A 21,015-nucleotide genomic window follows, 5' to 3' on the forward strand; every position below is an offset into this window, starting at 1 on the left:
GCATGTGTACGTGTTGTCAGGTTACTAAATGGCAAGTACAGAGTTCAGGCCATTAACATAATTAATCTTTCCACTATGTTAAGCACAACAGTAAATCTTGATGACTTAAATCTGTTTCCAGATTTCTGTATTGTCTGCCTATGTTAAATGATCAATGCGATTTTGTGGTATTTCACAAACGGTGGTCATGATTTTGGAAATCTTTTGTGACCATTTTAAGTATGTGGAGATGGGAAACGGCTCCCCTTTTTTGTCTCCTCTCTGTTAAAACAATTGCTTTTTGCCAAGTTTGGTCACAAAAGCTATCCCTTTTTGAAAATTAAACCACAGTGGCTCGATTGCAAATGAAGAATGAGCCTGTCTTTTTTTTAGAAGAAAACCTGTGTGATTTACACATTTTTTTTCAGGGTTTTAACAAGATAATGTTAAACGTAGTGAGATTTGACCAGCTGATTGAATTTTATGTCTGTTGTTCATGTATTTAATCCTTTCCATAGTTCAAATAAATTTTCAGTCCAATTTTCCAGAATCCTTAAAACATTTCAATCTTTCTGAGCGAATATGTAATAAACTGAAAAAGGGTGATCAAAGAGCCTCATTTTGTGAGTTGTATGCTGATTGAAAGAAACCATATAGGATGCCATATAGTTCAGTGTATTTTTTAATAGTTAATGTGTGTTTCTATTTCAAGTGCATACATTAAAAAAACCTACAAGATGACCACTTTGTTGCTTATTTTAGGCATTGAAATCCCACATCAACAGCATGGTTTTAATTTCTGATCTCAGATGCTATTTTAATTAGGTGCAATATATTTACTTTAGTGGAAGTACATCTATGTATTACTGTGAGTAACATTTGGAAAGTATGTTTGGAAAATCATCCACTGTAGCTTGCCTTAGCCATTTCTTTAGTGTTCTGTGAACAAAATTCTTCTTTGTGGAATAAGTACTTTAAATGATAAACTTGCTCATTTTATTTGATCCAGTCTGCTGGGATTAATTGTTGTATACTGGCTCCATCAATTATTCAGCTAGAGCTATCAGTTTCTGACTGATCTGGAAGCAAAAAGCAGTACTGCTTAACACGCAGATATTCTTTTTTCTTTGATAGAAACTTTGGGCTCCAACAAGGGTTGAGCTATGAATGAATCTGTTTTATAAATTGCTTCCTTTTTTTACAACTATTTTTATTCCTGAAATATGTCATTCCATGCTTCTGGAATGTTGCTAAGTATTTGTGTTAAACAGCAGAAATGTTACAGAGTTCACCAGGAGTAAGTGTTCGAATTAAATTATTTATCATGTTAGTGTGATTGTCTAGTTAACTGTTTTGTTATAGGTGGCTCATGATGCTACTGAAAATGAGGCATCTCAGTCCCACACTAATGACACAGAAGTACCACCATCTTCAGATCCAGCCCGTCTTATACTTAGCTTGTGTATGATTTCCAAGACTCGCTCTGTTTTGCTTCTGAGTTGGTACTATGGTGTTGACTCCACAACTAAGTCAGTTCATGGGTTTCACTGACAAAGACGCTGAGCATTGCAGAAGTTGCTGTAATGCATCAAATTCAGTCAGAGGCAAGATGTCAGTGGTGCCAGTAAATAAGTAGATGTAACAGCTAGCAATGAAAAAATACTGAACAGAACTTCTTAATTCCAGAACTGTGTTGTGAGCTTTTTGGGTTTTGAGTTTTTCTTTTAGCAGAAGGCGGGTATTACAGCATTTTGCATAAATAACAGTAGAGAGACAATAGTGAGCAGTTTGAGGATAGGACATGTGCTATACTGTAAGAATGAACAAAGGAGATGTCCGCATAGAGAAGAGAAAGCTGTAAGAAAGACCGAAGCAGAGGTCGTGCTCCGAGAAATGAATGATGTTGTTTCAACAATGGCACAGTGACTTTTGTTGTTGACTTTGCTGGGATCGTGTTTTCCTTCTAGGTGTGTTTTTTAATAGGTCAATACATAAAAAAGACCTTGTCGGGGGGTAGAAATGGGTGTAAGTGTACAGAAAAGAGAACGTGTCCTAGTGTTGTGTACAGAGGTATGTCCAAAATCAATAGTGAAGGTAAAAATTTTGCCTATGATATTCACTCTGTGTGTCTCACCCAGCCGTGTGCTAATGGACTGCATTTTGGTGTGAACCCTGATTTTAAGTCTCCTCAGGGAATGACTATTCGGTCTATATATCTGTGTGCTACCAGAGAACAGGATGGTGATCTTCAAAGGTGTATGGTAAAATACCAAATGATTTTACTTTTTGGTGTGTATTTTTCATATCTGAAACCTGAAGAAAGGACTGATCAGTGTATCATTTATTGTGAATTAAAGGAAACAAGACTTAGACTTGCATAATGGGAATAGAACTGTCAAAAACATGTTATTGGCCTTATTCTTTTCCAGGTGGTGCTAACAGTTTTGCCATTATTTGGAGTCCATTTAGTCCAACACTGAACTCTTAACAGCAACAATCACTCATAAGTTTCATGATTGTGCTGCATGACTATTCATGTCAGTATATACTTAAAAGCCCCAAACACGGGGAACAGATGCTCCTTCTTCCATGGAGATTTTCCAAATTAACATGATTTTCATTTGTGTCCACATACATTATCTGAAGTAGATAACTAGTAGTTGAGGAAATCCAGTATTCTGAATTATTGACCTCGAAATGGGTAGATAAAACTATTCAGGGGGCACTTTCTTCTGTTATTTATATAGCATTGTATAAGAAGACTTGCTAGGTTCATCAGTTGTGAATGTCTTCATTAGAAATGCTCCTTTCCTTTGGGAAAATTTAATTTAAATCACTTGCTTTGAAGAATACAAGTCTTGGCATACTAATATCTGGGTCTTTCTGGAGGTATTTTATTGAAGACACACAGATGCTTTAGTTTTCCATGTGTTGAATAGTGTCTTTTTCATTATTATGGGAAGATAGTGGAATATATTTGGAGACTGCTCTCAAACTTGATTTTTTTAAAAAAAAAATCTGTCACTGAGCTTTAAAAGAGCAGAATTTTGTCTCACTGCTGATAGTGTAGATCGAGACTGACTTGGTTAATGAAAAAGGAGTGACACCCTTACAAAGTCAGAACCTCTGAAGTCGGAATTGGGCCCTCTTTTTCTGTGAACATATCTTTTTTTTTTTTTTAATAGTAAGACAACACATTTAATGGCTTGCAACACTGCTAGAAGCTACAGTTAAGTATCACTAAATTTTAACTGTCCTTCTCATTGTACAGTAATTTCATATCACTTGATTTTCTGGAAAACTCCGATGAAAACTTGCAGCAAAGCTAACAGAGTCAGAGGAATAAAAGAATTCCTAGAATGTTGCAAAATAGCTGACCGAATGGACGATATTACTGCTCTTGATCTCCTTGCCAGCAGCAGCAGCACTAGTGCGTTAATATCAGTCTCTCGCTTCCTGTAGCACTTTTCAATGTGCAATCATGCTATAGCAACTCGTTAGCGAAGTCAGTGCTTTGTTAGCTTTGGTCAAGGCTGGTGATTTCTGTGGGGTGTTGGAAACCGGCACCTTCCAGAGAGAAGTACTGACATTCCATGTTTTTAACAGTTTTAATCTTATTTCCTGTTCCATTACATCAGACTAAGCCAGATTGTTTCATAAGCATTTATTGTTCATTTTATATTTTTTTTCCCTGCCTGAAGTATTGAGTAGAAAAGCTTTTCCTTTCAGCCTTTATCTAAAAGCTGTATAAATTGTCAAATTATAACAGTGCAATCCTACTTCTCGGACTTTGTCAATACTGACTGAGAGAGATTTTGACCTTCCTCATTGTTTCTCTCCTTAAGTAATTGACATTTCCAGACAAATCTGTATTATTATTTTTTTTAATTCAGAATTTCCTGTAATGAAAAACTTGCATCCTTTTAACTGTGGACTAGTGCATAATTGTAAAAAAAGGAAGTATAGTTCATTAAAAAAAATAAACAATGCTATTTAAATTATCCCCTGAAAGTGAATAGTATCTCTTTAAATCTATTTTGCTTAGACCAGGAAAACACAACTGACAAGTTGGTGGTTTTCCCCAGCTCCAAGTCTGTAATGGCACATGGCATCCAGCAGCTCTTATTCCAAGTATTTGCAAACGCTAATGATCAAGAAAAGAACTTAAAAGTCACAGACTTCAGCCATTGTGGTTAATTGGTTTGTTTTTTATTAGTCAGACCTTGATGTCAGTACAAGAACTGACATTTATTTTGAATTTTTTCTAAATTCATACAAATGCCATATTAATTCCAAATGTTGAATTTGTTGCGAATTGCGTTTTCCATTTCAAGTAAAACATTTTATTAAAATGATAAATTGATTTGTCATCTGTTTGCATTTTTACTGTAATTATTATTAAAGCAGAAATTGGTGCAAAATGTTTGAATGAAATAAAAATCCTTGCATTTTTCAATCCAACTTAGTGCGAAAATCAAAAGCTAAAAAATCCCCAGACTTCCTCTTTCCTGATTTGGAAAGTTCTTTCTGTATTTGCTTCAGTGAGAAAAACTGCAATATAATAAGCAGTAAAAACAGGAAAATATGGGAGTAAAAACACACATACATACACACACACACGCTTTACTTAATTTTGTGGTAGTCAAACCAAAATATCTCAAAATGAAATGTTTTTGTGCGGGGAAAGATAAATGTAAAAATTGTTTTCAGTGTTAAAAAAAAATAAAAACAAATCCAGTCTGCTTTAGAGTCATCTTTTTAAAGAGTATGAACTTGCACAGTAATAATAATGCTAGCTGCCTCCTGTGAGGCTATGATGTATTTAGTTTTATGGTCCATTAAGTTTTTATGGTTCATATGACACTATCTGCTTTGTTGTTGATAGCATCTCACTGCAAGGAATGGTTCGTGCCAGGCTATATAAGCAGCAAGAGCTCATGTTTAAAAAGTGTTGTCTGTGTTAATTTTCACTAACATATGTGGTCCTTACTCCTGTGAAATTAAGAATAGGTGCATATGCAGGTTTCCTCGAGCGTGTAGCCTATGTAGCTTTGTTGCAGGTGCTATGGAACTGGAATTAACACACACACACACCCACACACACACACACCCCAGAAGACAGCAGCAATGACTTCTGAGTTGTGACCATGTTCAGCCTGATGCTATGGCATTTTGATGCATTCTTAGAGAAAATTACTTTAAAATTATGCTTTTTCCTTCATATCTGTAATCGTTACGGACAGTGCAAAGACTTAAGTCTGTAGTTAAGAGGAGAATTGTTTTGAGTATAGCTACTTTAAAAAGGAAAAAAATTGGAGGAACAGTTCCCATATGCCTCTCTGAGTGAAGCCTGTTATTGAAATACTGTTGGGGAATGATGGTGTCGCAGCCAGCGCAGTAGTTACAAAATACAAACAAACTTAACATTATTTTCTCTGACCAATAGATGCTGTCAGGAATTAAAAGAACAGTTTAAAGGCATAATTTGGTAGCTGTGGGCTTTCTCAGAAAGACTGTATGTGCTGTATAGGAAATCTACTGCTGAACAAAAATATCTTGTTTCAGTGAACAAAGTTTTACAATCTAGTAATAAAAACAGAGCTACAGGGCAAGGTTAACAACAGAGTGGGATTCTGGAGCATCCTGAGACATTTGCATTCCTCAGCAGCGTAGAAGATTCTGGCTGGGATATTTTTGCAAACACATAAACCATGCTTCCTAAGCGTTGTTGTGAAACCTTCATCTGAAGTGTGAATGCATCGTAGTTGAGACCAGCCCTTATTACTGATCAAAGAAAACTATGCTTCCTCCATTAGAAAATATATAGGAAATATGTAACACTTAACTATATGGGTATAAGAGAATTTGGTTATATGAATTGCACCTGTGTCATCTTGATAGCAAAGAAGTTTGTTGTCATGTAGAAGTTTGCAGCGTTGATGGGTTTGTTTTGATGCTAAACATGGCCAGCACTTCAGTTACGGAGACTTTTCAGTGTTAATTATTTCCTTCATCTTCGTATATATTGGCGGGCACTAGGCAACATTTCTTCTAAAATTTCTGTTCTAAACTATGGAAGCATCTAAGTCTTTTGAGCTATAATGTTTTCCATTGTAGCCTCAAAAATATGAGAGTTGAATGGAGAACTGAATGAAACGGAGGACCCAGATGCCTTTTTAAATGAGATTGGATTAGGTACATCCCCGTAAAAAAAGCACAGGGCTTATTTTTGTATTTTGGAATCAGTGTTGATAGGTAGCAGGGAACCTTTGTTTTTGAAAGCATGGGCTTGACAGAAGCCAGCTCTTTGACTTCCACAGTTTTTGCGCAGACTTCTCTGGTACTAGAATTTTGTGTTTTGTGTAAGCTGTAAATTTAAAGTTTCTTTAGAATTATTTTGACTCTGGAGGTTTTTTTTCCTGTGGAAAAACAGGCAAAGATCTTCTGTTCTCAGGATTATATAGCACTATCTTAAGAATTAGCTTAAATAAAATCTTCATTTTTTTTATCCTGTTCTTTGAAGCCTCTTTGAGCTGCTCGTTGTAGGTCAAAAAGTAGACTTTCTCTAGTCTCCTACATTTTATTTACAATAGTCATCCATATGTCTAATCAGGGGCATGTTTCTCCCTCAGGATAGTCTCTGGCATCTTTTTTCTTTAGTTGCTCCAGGAAAAGTTTGGCTCCTTAAGAATCTTCTTATTTTGGCTGTGCTTTGGTTTCCCCTGGTCTGTTCTCATAGCGCCATCAAAGGCTGCCTTCCTGGCTCCTGGCTGTTCTGACATTCCTTCTTGGTTGTGCTTTTTGCTGAAACTTCATGAATATACTGCGCTAGTGCCTTTGAAGTATGCTCACGCCACTTTTGTGTAACTGGTTTCAAAGACCTAACAGCCTTTCTCCGATTCAGAGTGATTTGGGCAACTTAGTCCCTTGGGTTCCGCAGTGACTGCCAGGTAAAACTTCAGCAGCTTCATCACTGTCAGGCTTCCAGCTCTTTTATCCCAGTGTGGGCAGGAGCACAAAGGTTCTGGCATAACACCATAAATGTGATCTCAAATTATGACTTCATGTAAAAATCACAACATTTGAGTGTGAGTGGTAATTGAGATCAGAAAATACAAGGGACTGCCACTTTTTTTCCTTCTTATTTTCTACGTGGTTTGATATTCCTGTGTTAGTGTCATTTCAGTTGAGTTGCTTGAGACTGCTTTCCTCATAAATATCGTATTTTTTGTTATAAATCAGTCCTGTCAATGTTATGTTAGAGAGTCAATGCTTCCTCCACAGCCTTTTGTGGTAGCAACGCGAGAGCTCTCAAAAACTTATTTCAGGAAAAAGCTGAATTGTGCCAGGTCATCATGCTCTCACTAGCAAGGTGCAGTGTTAGGGACAGCTCCTTTAAAAGCTGAGTTTTTGAGACAAAGTACACGTAGAGGGTTGTGAAGGTTATGTTGTTATTTTGCATAGCCAACTTGGAACAGGATATATAACTGAAAAAAACCCAACGCAAAAGCGCACATGCAGTCTTTCAAGAATCTCATATGATTGCTGAATTCCATGTGGTACAAGGCATAAAAAGAAAATAGAAGATGTCCTCAGTGGGAGAACGGAGGATGCAAAACATGCATCGGAGTTGAAATTTGGTAGGTATACAGGGAAGTTTAAATAAGAATGGACTGAACACAACAAAAAGGAATACGGTTGGACAGTAACAGCTGGTTTTGAGACACTTAGGACACTTAACAATTTTCTTTTAACTCTGAAAGAGAAAGGTAACTATTAAATTGAATCAAAAAATTGGAAGAGTGCTGCATTCCAGTAAGATTTGAAATACAGGGGCGGGATGTGTTTTTACCTTCTAAGACAGAAGGTGCTAAAAGTAGTTAAAATCATAGAAACCCCTGTGGCTAATCAAAGTCTCAAGAACCATTTTTTCAATTTTGAAGGATTTTTTTTTTTATTGTTTCTGTGATAAGAGATCAGATTGTGATAGCAAGGTGATGGAAGAGCCTCAGAAGCAAAATGCTTTTTAAAGCAGTAGAATTTGTCCATCAAAGCAAGCCAGTCAGTTTGTGGTAAAAACTATGGATACAGCTGTGCTGCTTTGGGTATGAGGAAGAATACAAAATGCTGCAGGAAAAAGAGACCTGCAGCTACAAACCATGTGGATCATGGAGCTGGAGTCCAGCAGAAATATGTGTTAAATATTTTATTTTGTTTAATCCAGCAGCTCTGCCTCCTCACGAGGACAGGAGGGTCATAACAACAGTCCATAAAAAGCATAATTGTATTTTTATTTGCATTTTAATCTTTTTGAAAGAGACAGTTTTCTCAGATTATCATTTGAGTTCAGTTCAGCACCAGAGATGCTCTGTTGAAAATTACAGCATGGTTTTGATAGCACAGAGCAGCGATGGCCAATGGACAGCCCAAGGGGACAATTTGGCCTGCCAGAAGTATTTATTGACTGGATGCATGGTCATTGCAGCAGTCTCGTCTGTATTCATATGCTAGAAAAATCTCTTCTGAGTCTCAGCAGCACTGTCACTATATTTGGATATGTACTCAGCTGGGAGGCAAGGCGATAAATAATATGCTGGAGTTAGTCCGACTTATGGTCAGTAGAGCTTGTGTACTGGAAAGGGCCCCACGGAGGAGGCAGAAGATGGCGTGTGGCTTTAAGCAAAGATGTTCAGGTTGTGGGTCGGTTTGTGCACTAGGGGAGGATTGGGAGCAGAAGAGGAGAGGGTAACGTCTGGAGGTAGGGTGACTCCGGGGCCAGAAGGAAGAGTTGAGGGCAGGGAGGAGGAACGAAGGAGCACTGCTCTTCTGTGGTTACTCAGCGTGCAGCTTCTGGTGGGTTGGACAGATCCAGGGCTAGTATGTGTGGGAGAAGAGGAGCTGCGTCTGGGTGTCTGGAGTAGTGGATTTCAGAAGAGGGGGTATAGCTGAGTTTAAAGTTTAAAAAAGAGAGGAGAGAGACATCTCAATGTAGAGTGTGAAGTCCACGCAATGTCAGTAACGCGTTCGGAGAAGCACAAGAGGGTGTGCAGACAGGTCACGCTGAAGGGGTAGCTGTTACTACTGTGCTGTCCTATGTAGGCTAGGAAGAGATGCAGAAGAGATTCTTATGTGAGAAATTGAATCAGTAGCCTAAGAATATCAATGGGTAAAGATAACTTAGGGACTTGATTGTAAATCCGCAAATTCTGCACCCTGCTCCCCCCCCACCCCCCCAAAACAACAAAACATAGGAAGCCCCAGGATTGCGACAGGACCAAAATGACTTAAGCTTTCTCACTTTATACCCTTCTTTTACCTCTGCGTAATCAGAACCAAAGCTCGGGAACTGGTATGTGTAGTTGCTAAAAAAAAATATTATGTACCGGTAGAGTCAAAAAGAGGAGGAGGTTTTGGCTTTCATACAGCTATGTGAAAAGTTTACATGATTCTTCTTTGAGAGGCCAGCTGACCATCAGCCACTGACTGGTATTGCCAAATAGAGCAAATGGGTGATATCCCACTAGAATATAAAGATTGCTCTTTCGACTGCAGATATACGATTAGCCAATGGAATAAAAAACTATTAGACATTTTATGTTTGCAGACGTTGTTTCTAGAGCTTTTGCCAAAAGCACAGTGGAACAAAGACCAGAGTTAAATTTAGTACATGTCAACCTGATCAAAACCAACTATACACAAACAAAGCTTGTCCAGATTCAGACACAATGTGGCCTGCAGTTGCCAGAGCTACCACAGAGGATGGGATCTTGCAGAAAATACTTAAAACTTTACAGCAGGAGCCTTGAGGCAGCATATCTCCAGTGTCAGTTTGTGAATTCAGTAGGCCTGGTAATGACTAGAGGAGATTTTAAGGTAGCAAACTAAGGTTTTCATTATTTTGTTCAAAGCAAGCATTTAAAAAGATACACTATGACTGTTCCATCTTTTTTATGTCTATTAATCCAAAAGTTTACAGTAGCCTCAGATCCATTAAAACTCTTGCAATCTGTACTGGATACTGCTAAACTGCAGAATAGCAGCAACGATGCATTTGAGTATTACCTTTGTACATTTTGTCCAATGGAAGAATGAAAACAAGAATGCCTACACTGCGTAGAAAGTGATGTCTGAAAGACTCGGACTGAAAGATCTCATGAGACTAAGATATTAATAACGGTTTTGGTTTGGTCTTAGGAAGATGACACGGTGTGGGTCTGCAATGGGAAAAAACGGTTACAAGGAGCTGGGATGTCTCATGAGCTTGTCCTGTGGTTGTGTGTTTGAGTCGACCCAGACAGGCACAGTATACAGTAGCGGAAGATAGATGCATAAATTCCAGGAGGAAAGAAGGTGATTTTGTCAAAAACATTTCAAGCAGGCAGGCTTTATAAGATGAGACCATGAATGCCAAGACACGGAATCAGTGAGCAAGCCCCATTACCTTAGCAGTACCAGTACTTCAAGGGAGCCCAGAAGGTTCAGGCAGTGGCACAGAGAGCATTTTCCGAACCGAACAATAAATAACTTAACCACAAGGTTGACTGTAAATATTTCATGTTATGTTAGTGTTGGTCTTTAAATCTTTTAATGTGTCTCTGAGTTCTGACTTGGAAGGAGGATGGAACATTAGGGTCTTTCAACAGCTGAGCTTCCCTGTCCTGGAGTCCGAGCAAGGTGTTGTGAAATGCTTTCTGCCTGTACGCAGCCAGTTGGAAAGAAAGGCACAGTGAAGCCACGCTCCAGCAAGTGTTTGAGCACTGAGTGAGCACAAAACCACCACACAAGGCCAGATTGCTCCAGCTCCTTAAATTTTCCTCTTGAGCTGATCTTTTAATTTGGGAGAAATAAACTCTTCCAGCTGTGCAGAACAACCTGTGTTATCTTGTCACCTTTACCTTTGAGTACTGCCTGTCTGTATCTCATCAGCAGGAGAAAATGATGATTATTGAGTCCTTGCAGCTTTCATTTCTTCCTTCTGAAGAGATAAATCTGTTGATAAGTGTTTTCACTTGTTTTGTGTCAATTAATACTATGAGATTGTTCTTAGAGTAACTTCAAACAGCTTCTTATCTTTTGTATCTTTAGGGTAGTGTTTGTGTATCAATGTTTACAGGGAATTGTCTTCACAACAGTCTGTGTATTATCTCTAGAGCAGATTTTATTCATTAAGCCCTTTTCAGCCACAGACCTGATCAGAATATGAAGTATTTCACAACAGAGTAAACAAAGGCAAGTTTGTGGTCACAAGTATCCGACATGTTCTCCCAGAGAGGCTGGGAAGTATTGGTTTCACGTTCTTGTCATTGCTGTGGCTTTTAATTCCCATTGCTTGCAGGCTCATTGGAGCAGGCAGGGTGAGGATGGAAGATACCATGAATTTCTCAGCATTTAAGCTTGGGAAGTGTGAATCATTTCTTTCTTGGAATAACTTTAATAGAAAACTAGAATCCAACCTGATTAGAAAAACGTGCAAAACCTTTCCCCCCCCCCCCATTTTAAATGTTTTTTTTCCAGACTATTTTTATCATGAATGCATGAGCCGTTTGAGAAACCTAAGCAACTTTGAGTTGTAACACTTAACAGAATTAGAGCACTGTCAAGCATTTTGTTAGGAGGTTTGTCTTTTTTTTAAGGAGCACTAGAGTTCTAGCCAATTAGAAAAGAAAATTATTTGTCTGGAATAGTTTGCATTAGATTTTAAACAATTTCTGCAGTTTATGGAAGGTTAGAAATTGGTTGGATTTCCTTCTGAAGAGATGCAACATCATTTCCAATATATTTTACAGCAACATCAGATGTCAAAAGTGTAAGAGAGCTTATATCTCAGAGGCAATGCCAAAAGTATAGCGATGTGTTCAGTAATTCCCTGGTTTTACAAGAAGCAGTGGATTATATTCACTTGAATCTTACTCAGTTACTTTGTCATTCTTTGGACGTTTTATCTTGATGATTTCAAAATACTGAACAAGTGAGAAACACGACCAGCTCAGTGAAGATCAATTTAGTGACTCCCATTCCTAAAAGAAATATTGACATACTTTGTTGTTTTAGGACTTGAATTTATGGTTCTTGGGGATGTAGTCCATTCCTTAATGTCATATAATCTATTGAGTGCTGAACAGAAAGCCAAAACTACTACTTCTCAAATCCTGTGCCTGCCATGGCTAAGTGTAACTTTAGAAAAAGTATCTTCTCTATTGGTATGAAGGAGTACAGCCACTAATAGAGTTTACAAAAAATGTGAGGTTATTACTGTATTACGAAGCTTCTTAATATGTAGTTTTTTATTGTCATAAGAACTGAGCCAGTCCAAAAACTTTACATACAAAACATGAAATTGTACAAAGCGAAGTCTGTCCAAGCACAGAGTGAGGGTTCATGTTAACCTGCACTCTTTGCATAGCTGGAGGTTGAAAGTTTCCTGTCCTGTTGCTCCTCCATTGTGCGTGAAAAGGAGGTAACAAAGAGGTACCTTGAATCTGGCTTAATGGTTCTGGAACTGTAATCTTATAAATGATTACTATGTTCTTAATAGAACTTGAATTCATTTTGCCAGGTGGGATTCATTCTAACAAAGTTGAAGGACCTGGGGGCAAACCTGTTCATTTCTAAAAACTTGGTAACATTTCTAACTGAGTGTAAATGACCCTGATGCTGCTCTACCCCAGTCTCTGGGCTTCCTCGGTACTTCTAACTTTGGTGAATTGACAGATTGACAGTTAATAATCAGGAAATTGTTCATCTGAATGCCACTTCTTTTTGAGTGCATTTTTTATCATCTCTTTAATTGTCCAGCGCCAGTTTTTAACTCCGCAGGTTTATCCAGTGGTTTTGATGTAGTAGTGAAAAGGTAGCTCATTAGATTATCTAATGCCAGCTTAGTCTGCACAAAGGAAGCACGACTGTGATTATGGTCATTCACGATATTATTGTGGGTATTACTTGTGGTATGTAGCTCTCACATTTACTGTGATTTTGTTCGGCATCTCAAGTTGCCCAATACAGAAACCACTGTTCTAATGCAGCTTGGAGTAGGGAAACTTTAAATATGTCCTCCCTGCACCATTCCGTTTTTGGGGCACCTTGAGCCGAGTAGAAAAAGCTGGAGAATGTTTTATGTGGGAATTAATGAAGACCAAAGAAAATGGAGCAAAAACTCTGTTTGATTTACAGATTTACAATGACTTTACACGATCTTTTACTCCTCAGTGACAGACACTTGAGACAAAATCTCATCTTCATTGATGAGACTTGGATAAATGGCAGTTGGAAAACTTTTGTATTTATCCATTGAGGAAGTAGCTTTTAAAAGCTTTTGTGAAGGAAATTATTTTTAAATAAGTATTTTCTTTAAAGTAAATTAATATGTTTACAGAGCCAAGCTCCAGTTGTTATAACATCTTTGACTTCTGTAGGTGCTCTGCTTCTTATTTAAGCTTCTTTAAGATCTTTAGCAATTAGGCTATAGTGATAAAGCTATGTGTTCTTATCTTGTCTCTTCTCTTAGCTTAGAGGAAATAATTTGTGCATTATATCAGGGATAAGAGCTAGAAAGTGTGAAATCTGATCCCAGTTCTGCCACTTGGTGACCTATAGGAAATTGGTTCACCACATCGTTTCAGTTTTCTTGTCTGTGTGATAGGTAAATGCTAGCCTCATCTGTCTTCCAAGGTATTCTGCAGCCCTTTAAGTATTTAAAAACAATACCAGACCTTTTAATAAGCTCCTCTATGTATGATTTTTATGGAAGTAAAATAAAAATTAGGTTATCTGGAGCTTACAATAACTGAATTTCAGATTAACTGTGAAATCTTTCTGCTTGAAATCAGTGTATCCCACTTGCTTGGAAAGATTTTCTATTCCATTATTCATTACAGGGGCCTTAAAATTATACTCCAGTGACAAAGCTTCTATTTATTTTTAGACAATTGGCATCCACTTCTGGCTGACCTAGAATGTTTCTTTGATGACAATGTCTGTGATCCAGCTGGGTTTGCTGAATGGTTGAATAAACAAAGACAGATAGTAAAATGTGGGAAAGAAAAGGCTATTTTTATTATATTAGAGAATCTATCCAGCCAACTCCAGGCCTGATTCTAAATGTCATATCTGTAACAGTACACTTCGGTTAAGTGCCCTTGTGGTCTCCATAATATCTCTGGAATTTTATCATTATTGGATTTCAAGGTTATGAGAAGGCTAAGATCAAAAAGTTCAGAAGGGAGGTGCTTCACAAAAAATAGGCAATCAATTTGTTATTTGGCCTCTTCCTTCCTGAAGTATGTAGGTTAAATACGTGGAAGTAAGAGGATGAGTCTAAGCTTGTTTTCTCTCGTACCATTTTTTCATTGTTGTTTCGTTTGCTGGCCATTCATATTTTATTGCAACAGTTTCAAAGTCAACTTAATTTTTGGATAATAGTGATTCCTGTAGGCAAAGAACTCCAGGTAGCAGAATAAACAGAAGTCTCGTTTTGACTAAAATCAAAAGGGTATTTCACTACACAGCATCACGATCCGAATTTCTCTCTCTCATTCAAAAAGAGGAGACTAAACCAGTTACTGGTTACCATGCAAGAAGATGTCAGAGGGAAATATTTGGCCATAATTCAAGTTTCACTGTGAATTTAGGGGAAGTTTATCCATTACGTGAGATTTAAGACCAAGTGGCAAATAACTTTCTTGCATGTACTTAAATTCAGTTTCTACTGAAAATAACTTCCTGATATTCTAGTTCTGACATCTCAATTGTCAGTTATAGCCTTTGCACTAAATGCGGCTCACAGCAACTTCAAATTCTCACTAGAGCTGCCGGCAGAGAAGGAGACCCAGCAAGCCCCATCATTCTACGGGGTGTAGTAAGAGCTTGGGCCAATAAAAACCATTACTTCCACTGTAAAAAGTAATGGCACAGCTCAAGAGTTCCAGCATGAATATTGTCAAAATATTTTAACAGGAAAAATAGTTGGTTTCACAATTTTTTTTTAGTGGTCATTGCATGTCTGAGCAAGAAGCCATTTTTAGTATGTGTAAAATAACCAGATGTGCTCTAGCTTTTAACTACAGCTGCTGTCCTATCAGTAGAGGGGTTATTTCTACCACATGAAACAATTAAACTACCCGACAAATGCTCTGCAGGAGCATTCTACAATCATAATCATCATGTTTGTCTTGGATTAGGAGCTTTAAAGGATTTATTTAGAAGCCTTTCTGTTTATCTGTTTCCAGAATGTAAAAAATGGCCTTTCACATATAATATGCTAAGCTTGATGGCTTCAGTGTAATTTTCCATGGTTCATACTTTCTGCAGTAATAAACAAAATGTAATAAGAATAAATTATAAATATTTATAAGACTATTTTTGTCTTTTATTAGGTTCTTATGATTTAGAATTTAATATTCCAGCCAAAGCTTCAGTCAGAGTTCTTCTCTTTAACATCAAAATGACTGCTCAGAATTTTACAGTTGAAGATTGATCTAGTTGACTGCAAAAATCCTTACCTGTATCAATGCCAAGGAAAGCATCCGGTGAGATAGACCAAACAAAGTCAGCAAATCTTAGACATCCAGATGGGGTTAGGAAGTTCATGTGACCCAAGCACATTCCAGCTCCCATCCTTGTGCCCTTCTCTCTTGATTAGTCACTCTTACGGACTTGGTTGCGTGCCAGGTGTACCAGATACATTTTCTGAAAAATATTAAAAGGAAAAAAAAAAAACCCACAGAAAAAAGAAAAAAAATAATTAGGGTTCTAGAAGAGTTGCTTTTTATAAATTAGTAACTTTCTGTGATTAAATTCGTATCAAATAATTCTAGATTATTTACTTTAGCAAATATTTTCTGAATGTTTTTTTCCTGTAAAATTTGGACTTAATTTATATGAAAAAGAATGTGGTTGATGGTGCTAGAAAAGAAATAAACACAGTCGTCTTTTAGTTTCTAAAAACTATTTAGTCCCTCTTATTTTGTGCCCAGGCTTGAAGTTGAAATATCTCCTTAATTTGGCTTATGCTGATGTACAACAGTTTTGTTTTTCATTTCCTTTGTAAAACATGTTGTTCTCAATGTCATGAAAATCCATCCATATGTACATTCCTCTGTGGTCGTTCATATACCTCATACTCCTGAACTGGAGTTGTATTTTGTATCAGTTCTGTCATTTTGTGTGCCTCATGCTGAGGGCTTAAAGGGCAATGTCTGCTTCTTTTCACCCCTCGTATGAAGATATAGCATACTGAGATTTTTCTGCCGTTTGCATCACTGTTTGATTTAGGTAATTTTATGTATCAGGGCAATGAAATTAGGTTTTTCAGTCGTCACTGACAGCCTCTAAGATTCTTTTACAGGTGGGAAAAAAAAAATCTTGTGCCCACAACAACTTCCCTGTTGTTTCATGGATCCAGATTACTGCTTTGAACATGAAAAAGCCAAGCAATAGATGAAAGGCTGTGAGTACCTTTACTTATCTGGAGAGAGCTGTATCCCAGGAAGGCCTGTATCTGCAGATATTTCACTGGACAAACCTGCAGTGACAGGATCATAGACTAGCAAATCTCTCTCTTGAAGAAGTTGATGATGCTAACTTCAAACCCCCAAAAGACTCTGAGAAACCCAAGAACTCTTAGTGCCTTTCCTTCATGCAGTTCTTCAGCACTAAATGAGGAAACGCTGTTCAATGAGACTAAGCATGCTCAAGAGGTAGATTTGCTTTTCCTTCCACCTGCATAGTCCTCTTCCTCTTATTAAATATTGTCAGGGTTGCAGTAACATAGCAGCAAAACATTGGGTCAGGAAACTGATGCATAGAAGACTGCAAAACCCATCTGCTCTCTCCTATGCTTTTATCCATCCCTTGCCAGTTCGGGAGCACCGGTGTTATTCTGCTCTAATCAGTCATCCTTGACCATATAATGATGGTAGAGCAGAGTAAAGCAAGAGAGAATTTGCAACAGGCTTACAGAAGCTTCGGGTTTATACTGTGCGAACCTGGTTGGCCATGGTTGCCGACAGCCCTGAAATCTCAACATCTTTGGAAAAGTTTCCCAATCAATCATGCTGCTGGCATTGTTTGTTACTACCAATGGTTATAATGTGTTTGCTGTTACCTGCCTCTTCATCGGTGAATGTCTTCTGATAATGTTTAGACTATTGCATGGGTCCTTGCGTTTCTTCTCGGTTGTTTTTCCAAGGCAAAAACAATTTCACCCCAAGGAGACGCTTGGATACAAGCTACACTTCCAGCATGTTCTGCCGCTTGGGATTGTGTTGGCCTTGGATCTTAGTAACAGTTGTAACGACGAAGCTGGATTGTAAAACATGAGAGCAATTCAGTGACAGTGTCTGTTCCAAGACTGCTAGCAGCCCTCAGCAGCTTGTGCTTGGTGACTGTCCCAGTACAAGCTCCAGATTCATTATATGCAGCTGTACAGATAAAGAAATATTCAGATATTTTTACCTTCTCTCTTTTTTTCCCCAATGAGTTGGAGGAAGCAGGAGCTGCTCTGCACATCCCAGAGCTATCAGAGTTCCAAGATATTCCGCAGGAGCAAAGTATGGATAGTTCGCATTTGTCCTCTTGACTTTAATTGAAGGACTCGGTCCTTGTAGCTCTTCTCTTGAACAAGTTGACTACGCTAACTTCAAACCCAGAAGACTGGATTAATTAGGTAATAAGCATATGATTTTGTGCCAGTGGTTGAAGGTCAATAATGGCCAAGCCCCTTGTTAAGATATGTAGCAGACTTGCAAGCAGCTCATTTTCTGTGTAGGCAAATTAATCCCCGATGATGGGGAGGAGCTGTTTTGCTGCTGTTGTTAGGTCAGTTTGCACGTTGGCCTATATGCATTCACTGTGGCGGTCACATTGCGGTCAGTCCGGCTGCTTGCGTCAAGCTTTTCCAGCAAAAAATAAGTGCTGTGAACCTCCTGGCTGAGGCATCCAGCTCTAGAGCTGCCCCACTGTGGTTTGTAACCTAGAAGGCCTTTAGGTGACTCTTGTTGGCAAGGCTGTTTATGGTCTGGTGAAGTCGTTTAGTGACTTTCTAGAGTAATCTCTTAATTAACAATGGGCTTTTCTGTCAGCTCAAAGCATCTGCGTTGCTGTAAAGCTCATCCAACTCAACACATGTACGGCTGTAGTCAGTAAATTAAAGCTAGAAGTAATTTTTTTTTTAAATTCCAAGAACTGAAGTCCAAATGTCACTAATGTTGACAGCACTTGCACCATTACTGCAGAGAAAGAACTTACTTTGCAATAATTAGGCTGACTTGGGATACATTGCTGGTGTGCATATTCCATAGCCTGTGCTCTTCAGAAGCTGGCCTGCCCGGAGATTTGGGGGATGACGAAACTCTCCACCGGTCAGTGCTCTCTGCCTCTCCCCAGTGACGTGGTGCACGTGGAGCAGTAAAACCTGCACGTACCTTGCAGGGCGCTCATGCAGCGTTAGATGCACGTAAGGTGCAATACGTTGAAGATCCACCGTTGCAGGGAAGAGTCTTCTGTTTCAGAAGTATTCTGGCAAAAGGTATCACTGGCATTTAGTGTGTAATTGAATACAAAATCTAAGAAGTTTATTTTTGCAAGTTAACTAACCATCGTGTTGGGGAAAAAAAGTACCCTACAGCCTAAGTGGAAGGAGGGAACACTTGGTAATACCTTTGTGACAGCTGATTTTTGCAAAGCTTTAGCACATTCCTGCCAAAGAAAAGAACAGGTTGGACGCTTTTTGTTTTGTTAAGAAATGGTAGTATGACAAATGTTTTTCTGATCCCTTAAGTAATTTATTCCCTGGGCAACATTCTTCATTGATAACATACATTTTTATTTTGAAGAATGATCCAAAAACTGGCCAGAAGATAATGGATTAAAGGAAATATTGCAAAATACCCTACTGAATATATGCTTTCTGTTAGTATTTTACTATTTATTAATATCCTGTGTAAAAATTTTTAAACCCATATGGGTGGAGGTAGGATTTTACTGTACTGGTAAAATACATGGGCTTACATAAAAATACTCTCTAATTTACTACCATTGTTTTTACTGCTATGTCTAGGCTGAAGGATTTTAAAGAAATTTTGTTTTCTTGATGTCAAACAGATGTGTAAAAAAAGATTTTGTTTTTTATTATTTTCTGCAGATTTTACTGATAAAGGGGGAATTTTTTTCATGGACTGCCGTGGTGATTTTATCTGATATTGATGTTTGTAAAATATGCAGGTTGTGGGGTTTTGAAAAAGTATTATTTGGATGTTTGTGTAAAAATTCATAATATATAGGAAGAATGAGATAAGGGTATTTTAATTAAAGATGAAAGTTTTCTAAACTTTCTTTTTTAGAGCGTGATTAGAAAATAACATTTTCTCCTATACCTGTTTGGCCAGGAGAGCCCTATTAACTTAAGAACTTTGCATGCTAGAAGTTTTGAGTATATAATGTCTTTGTTTTCTTTGAGCTGCATTTCCAGCTGTGTCTGTTTTATTTCAGTTGACAATGTTTAACTCTGTTCAGCAAAGTAGTAAGAAATATGTATTTGGAATGAACATCCTGAAGATTTTAGCTAGCAGATAGTGAATTGCTGTAAGGAGGGTGCTCACATTTCAGGAGGAATGTTAAAGATGAGCCATTTTAGAGTGAGGAATTCTTCCTGACACTTCGTTTAGATTCTTCATCATACCCTGAGATAGTGAAGAGCACGAAATTGGTAAGAACTTACATACTTTTCTAATATCTAATAATTGTCTTTTAGTTTCTTAGTCTTCCCAATTGTTTTTTGTTGAGGATGGAGTAAATTTATCTGGCAGGCTGTGGAATCTATGTTAGCAGTTTTTAATAAAGTTTCAGTATTGACCAAAATTAATAAATATTGTTGTTAGTCACTTCAGCTGTCATGATAGATCCATTTGTGAAAGATATGTGGTGCTCTGCAGTATCAGTTTTAGTAGTTTTGTCACATATAAATATAACTTTAAGTTACAGCACTTAGATGTGGTTTTCAATTCTATGACTAAGTCTTTCATTTAAAAGAAAAAACTTCCTGCTGCTCAAATTCAGTTTGGAATTTTTCTTAATTTGCAACAGCAATGAAGAAAAGTTGACTGTTTCGGAAGCCTTTTCTATTCATTTCAAATATGGCTTCATTTAAAGAATATTCCACTCTTTTTATCCAAATTACTTTTTTTGCCTTAGCACTCTTGTCCTCTTTATCCTCAGCTCGCCCTCCTGTGCTTAGGTGTTAAAGCAGCGGTTTCTAGTGCTGTTTGTGTAGCGAGAGGACTTCAGCAACATGTCTGCATAGTAGCATGAGCTAAAGAGCACAAGAGATGTGCTTAAGTACTCATCGTGCGACTCAGAACGGTTGAAGTTAACCTTTGGTAACTGGAACTGATGTTATTGGATACGTTGCATGTGTGCTACAGGAGGTGAAATAACTGTCAATTTGCATTTGGACACTACTTAAAATGCTGCAAAAAAGCAAAGCTGAAGAGCATCTCGTGATGCTGAACTAAACCAGTAGTGTAAGGAGATATTTTTATTCAGTGCCACAGTGCAGCAAATACAGCCTGATTGCACCTATTTGTCTTAGTAATCTTTAAACTTTCCAACCCCTCTTCCACATGAAAGAACTTTTAGGTCTCAGATACATTTTACTATTTTTCTCTGGGTCACTTTCTCTATTTTCTTTCTGGTTTGTTTCTAAGATTGAGAAGCTAAAATTGAATTCATACTTAAAGGCATAGCACTAAGTACTGTTTTCCAAAATGACATAACATTTTTTATTTCCTTGTTTCCCGTGCCTTTCACATCTGTTTAGCTTGACATTACAGCCTCTCTCTAACTGTGTTTCTTTTTCGTGAATGTACGTAGTTAATTTGTAAGTCTATGTGGCATTAACTTGCACTTGTTGGGGATGAATTTCACCTGCTGCTATGCTGCTTTTATGTGTTGCTGAGTTGGCTTGGATTCTCTTGCAGAAGTTTCTGATACACGTTATCCTGTTGTCATCAGAATGGTTCAGTATCTCCCAGGATGTGC

General features: G+C 37.8%; 1 protein-coding gene across 2 annotated transcripts in view; it reads left to right on the forward strand.

Annotated features, from left to right (window-relative positions):
* The window catches only part of BANP (BTG3 associated nuclear protein), a 154,575-nt gene that overhangs the window by 97,415 nt on the left and 36,145 nt on the right, over positions 1–21,015 (forward strand). The gene's annotated exons all lie outside the window — the stretch shown is intronic.

The sequence above is a fragment of the Accipiter gentilis genome, chromosome 7 (assembly GCF_929443795.1).
Source record: "Accipiter gentilis chromosome 7, bAccGen1.1, whole genome shotgun sequence".
Taxonomy (NCBI): Eukaryota; Metazoa; Chordata; class Aves; order Accipitriformes; family Accipitridae; genus Astur; species Astur gentilis.